This window comes from Aplysia californica, unplaced genomic scaffold, assembly GCF_000002075.1.
Source record: "Aplysia californica isolate F4 #8 unplaced genomic scaffold, AplCal3.0 scaffold00080, whole genome shotgun sequence".
Lineage (NCBI taxonomy): Eukaryota > Metazoa > Mollusca > Gastropoda > Aplysiida > Aplysiidae > Aplysia > Aplysia californica.
This window is the reverse complement of record NW_004797350.1, coordinates 1,451,251-1,456,681: the sequence shown is the minus strand read 5'-3', so window position 1 is coordinate 1,456,681 and position 5,431 is coordinate 1,451,251. Positions and strand designations below refer to the sequence as shown.

At 38.8% G+C, this 5,431-nt stretch overlaps 1 protein-coding gene across 2 annotated transcripts in view; it reads right to left on the bottom strand.

Moving 5' to 3' along the window:
• LOC101851255 (sulfate transporter) overlaps positions 1 to 5,431 on the bottom strand; it is a gene marked incomplete in the record, with an annotated part of 91,643 nt that overhangs the window by 42,779 nt on the left and 43,433 nt on the right.

The window sequence follows — 5,431 nt, the reverse complement described above, 5'->3', positions numbered from 1 at the left end:
CCCCCAAACAAACAGACAAAACAGACAAAACAAACAAACAAAAACAAACGAAGACAGAAACAAACACACAACAGATACTATGATAATCACAGCCTTCTCTTATTACACAAAGAGAAAAAGACCAGGCCCGCACAATGAACACACACACTCAACACCTGACATTGACGCACATTCGCACAATCACTTGTACACTAGTACGCACACAATATTCACGTTCACCCGCCCGTACATACAAATGTACTGTAAAACCCTGTTTTAGTAAGAGGTTTGTGGCGCTTGCAAAACAATTAGGTCATATAAGTGGCGAAGATTAGAAGTGTTACAAGAGAGCAATAAACACAAAAAGGGAGGAGGGATTTGAGGACGATAGACGTGTGATAGGAAAGAAAGAGCACACCACACCAGAGCACCCGCTAAAACTCTCTGGTGCGCCCATAAACACAGACGCGTACTTACAAACACAAACACGCATTCACACACACACACAAACACACATTCAGAAACACAAAACACACACACAAACACACACACACCCACGAGCGCGCGCACATTGTCACGAGAAGCAGAACACGCACAGGTCAGGTGAGAGAGAAAAATGACGCCAGCTGACACCCACACAATAGCATTTTTATAACCGAGAAGGAAAACAAAAATCTGACCTGTGGAAATTCCCGATACCCTGTACGGTACGTATTTCCTCGCTATAAGAACAACAATACAATCCACGGGTGTTCCAGCCAGCGACAAATAAGACAGCTGCAGTCAATTCTGATCAACACAACAAGAGGATTTTCATAGATCACGTCATCCAAGCGTAACAGCTACAAACGAACGACACACTTCAACCCACAGACGCACGGTCATCTGTCAACGAGTGCCACAGAGACAGAGAGGAGCGACGATGACCCACCGCGAGGCTCGATGCGCGAGGGACTCGGCAGCAGCAGAGCTCACGTATTTTCACCAACCCGACACCGCGGCCAATCGGTATTCCGGAGAAGGGCGGAATCTGTCAAGGTGAAGGTCAGTTCTTCACGGCAGTATTCGATTACGCGTCCGGTCAAAACAGGATGAAGTCATTCTTATTAGCACGATTCTACACAGGGCAGATAACATCAGCGTTATATCGAGGTGTATGACTGTTAAAAATAAGAAGTCTTTTACTTTAACTTTTATATACATGTACCACCAACCTTAGCGTTTTAGTCGAGGATTTAAAACTTCCCCATGTTGCTCACAGTCTCAAATATAAGCAAAATACGTATACTTCAATAGTTATGAAAGTATCAAAAGCTGCTCAACTCAACGATTTACGCAGAGAAAAGTCGGGCGAGAACATCCGCGTTGCCGCAAAAAGCGCAACATGGGCAAATATTTCCTTTAACAAACCCATAATTCAGGTGAATTCACTTCAAACATACAGCTTTCTGAGAGGTCTTGATCTTATAAGAACTTTTTCTTTCACTCTTTTTATTCCAAATCTGACAGCTTATAAAATCATACCAATATTAACCATCATATTATATAGGAACCAAATGTGGATTTTTTCCCCCTCGGATTCATTACAAGGTTAAAGCGCAAGTTCTATCCACAATTCAAATGAGAAAAAAACAATAAGTAGTTTCTGGAAAAACACAGCAAGGAAGCCATATTCCCAGTAGGGTCATGTAAAACATCTACAGTTGAAATTGTTTTATACAACCACTCAGTGTCAAGGAAAAAAGTGGTTGCCTTAGACAGGTGGACGTCTTGGACAGTGTCTTATAATGTAGAAAAACCCCACAAGGAGTCAACGGGAAGTGGCAGTTTGTAAAGGTGATAGTTTAAGACAAGAGTGTCCGTTAAAATACTTAAAACAGGTTCGACTGTCGACTGTACTCAAACAGGGTGAAATACTGAAAAGTTGCAAAAGAAGGCAAAAGAGACACTAAACTTGTGGGATTTACAAAAACATTTAACACTCTACTTCATCAACAGAGATAGAGGTAATTTCAAGCAAGCGAGAGGGGAGGAAAGAACGTGAAACAATACAACTAATAGGACACTACATATTATATAAATCTCAGCCCGAATGCCCACATGTGATATACATTCCATCAAGAATGGCTGCTCATTCTGATGGTGTAGTCTGTAGTACAATGGGTCTGCTTGTCATCCAATAAACCAGAATACTGGATACTGTAAAACGATAGAGTGCATTAGCAGAAAAAGACAAAAAAAACCCCCAACTCATCTCTATTGATCACAACCTGATAATACTACTATTATTAGTAAGCAGAAACACAAGATAAGTGTAGCCAATCAAAAGGACTCTGTTTAGCAGTTTTCACTTTGCCTTTTTTGGGGACGGAAGTCAGGTTATTGTCCCCTTGTCTGTCCAGCAACATAGAAGTGGTTTTAATCAAGTTAATGAAGAGGGGACCTGCAGAGCAGCATCAAATGAAATACAGTAAGAGCAAAGAAAATTTAAGAACAAAAGATGTGTATTGTACTTTTGAGTAAAAATCAAGTTTTCAATTCAATTGATTTAAAGCAAGGTACTGCTCTCCAGGACAAAGGCAGAATATAAGTGAGCAGTAAGTGCTTTAAGTACCTAAAGTAGAATTTACTCTTTAAACCCTGAGTTTTTTCCCACCATTTCCCAGAGTTTTTTCTACACTCACCTAAACCTGGTGCACTGTGTCTTATTATAACCCCAAAAGCTTGCCTCCAACTTCTAAATGGGGGAAGCAAAGGCTTAGTCATTACTAAAAAAACTTGGTTCGGGAATAGTTCCAAAAAACAAGCAAAAACTTGCACTAAATAAAACGAAAGAGTCGTCACTAGTATCTGACACTGCCAGCATCCGATGGAGAACACGGTTATTACTGCCGGACACTCCCAGCGTACGACGGGGTTAAAAGAGTTAACACAGAATTTGGTATTTCCAGAAATAATCAGTTCACAACAAGCAAACTTGCAAGCAACTAAAGTAAATTTGATAATGATCACACAGCACAAAAGTAGCCTACTATTAAACATCACATCTATCTGTAGCATCACATGCGTGAGAAAATCAGACAACAATAAAGACTATTGTATTGACAGAGGCATGCATTTAGTAAAACACTATATGTGAGGCATCGTGGTGAAATCACGCGCTCGTCAAAATAACAAAATTGGAGAAACAGGCATTTTCCCACCAGTTTTACATTTTAATCAAATTTTGTTTTGTTTTGTTTAATTTTCCATGTGAATTATATTGAACAACATTGATTAAAAGCTCAAATTTTTTTTTTTAGTTTTCAAGGACTCTTTAGCTATTGAAGTTACCAAACTTTGACGGCTATTTTCTCGCTATTTTTACCGATGAAACCAAGTGAACTTACCTCTTTCAATCACAAATATGTTCACTTTTGCTCAAGATAGATGGGTATTTTTTTCATCAAAAGCAAGATAAATAAACAAGTTTTAAGATGATACGGTCAATAATTCCACATGCACAAAAATTGACGAGCACCGGATTCCACTGCGTCTTGGCACATAAAATATAATAACTAACACAAGGCAAAAGTTTTGAATTTTGCCAAAATAATGAGACGACTTTCTAAGGAATTTCAACAAGAATCAAATGACTGTTTGGGACCCAAACTAATCCTCCATTATATCTGAGTTGGTGCCAATTCAAAAAATTCCAAGAGGTATCACGTTTTCAACATTATGCACCAGCACAGCTGAAGTGCAGTGTGACAATTTTTAGTAGTATCATTTGTAAGTTTTGTTGAATGAATAGTACCGTGAGAGTAAAATAAAAATGTCATATATGAGTAAGTCATGTTTTTTACATTTTTTTTAAAGCCTGAGTCTAGAGCAAGGACAGTCTGACATTGTCTTTGTTCCCTGCTCTACCCTATTTTTCTGTAAGAATCATTCACATTAAATGTCAATAGAAAGTACCGTAAGTTCCTAATCAATATTTAGGGAGAATGTAGCACCTCCTTTCTTGCCCTTATGTTTAATTTAGCCTAAGTTTTTTCCCTTAGCAAGAAGTCACTAGCACTGCCAATGTCTACTCTCAGCATTATGGGTTGGTCAAGGAACTACTCATAAAAAAGGCAGTTATGTTCAAAAGCAGAACGTATTCATACAGGTACTCCAAAGTGTGATAATAATTACTGTCCAGATAAATTTAAATACGGTTGAAAACAGTCAAACGAAATGATGCTCATATATCTACAGTACAGTCTACACCGGCTGTGTTATCCACTAGTCGTCCACAGGAATTCCTAAGACAGCATCAGTCAGGCCCACCAAGACAACCAAAATATTACATCACTATTTTCAATCACTAAAATGTGCCAATGTGAGACCAAGCATTATCTACCTTAACACACTTAGGAAACAATGCCTAATATCTAGCCATGCCAAATTCTGAACTCCATATCCTTAAAATATCATAGAGAGCTACGGTCAAGAAAAACATGAAAACATTAGAAACTGCCAACTTGCTATTATAACTTCTGATAAATTCAAAGGAAAGTGAATTGAAACTCATACTCACATGCAACTATTAACACACTCAGGACAATATTGACTCATCAGAATTAAAATTAAAGCCAAATCCAGATCAAAATTGCAAAAATAACAACATCGAATATTTTATATCATGACCAAAAAAATAGCTACTAATTGGTAAACAGAAGCAATGCACAACAAGCACCAACACTCCAGTACAACTTAATGCAAGAACCTGTTCGTTGGTGTTGTCACTGGGGTTGGAGCGGGCCTGACTGGCTGCTTCTTTCAAATTCAACTTTGTTGGGAGGAGGAAACGTGTCCACAGCTGAATTCGCCTTTTCCTACCGAGACCGTCGCAAAAGCAGATCCGGTGCTGGCATTCCAAATTTGTCCGTATATTGAGAGGCAACAGGCCCTGAGGGTATCCCTTAGTAACTAAATCTTCAGACTCAGAACCTTGAGGCAACCTTAACTCAACAGATCTCAAAGTTGAACTGGGGGCTGAGGAGGTGTTTACGTTGTTGTTTACAACTGTATTCGTTGGATTGACGGAAGCTGGAGACATTTATTTACTTTGAATTTAAACTGAGGGTAGGCTATACTTCAGAGTTCTTTCTATCATAATGATTAAAAATGAAATTGTTTTGAAAATCATAAAAGCTATAATTTTACCATTCTTAAAAGCTGTAACCGACCACAAAAAGAACTCAAAATATTGAGTTTGACGATGTTCCTTAGTTGTCAAAGGACGCTGCCATTACGACGACGACTGTAGCTCTTGAACGCTGGAAAATAATTTTAGTTCATACAATTGACCATAAAAATTATGGACGGGATTTTTTAACGAAGGAAGGGGAGTGTCACTTCAGAAATAGATTGCTGGGAGAGAGAGAGAGAGAGAGAGAGAGAGAGAGAGAGAGAGAGAGAGAGAGAG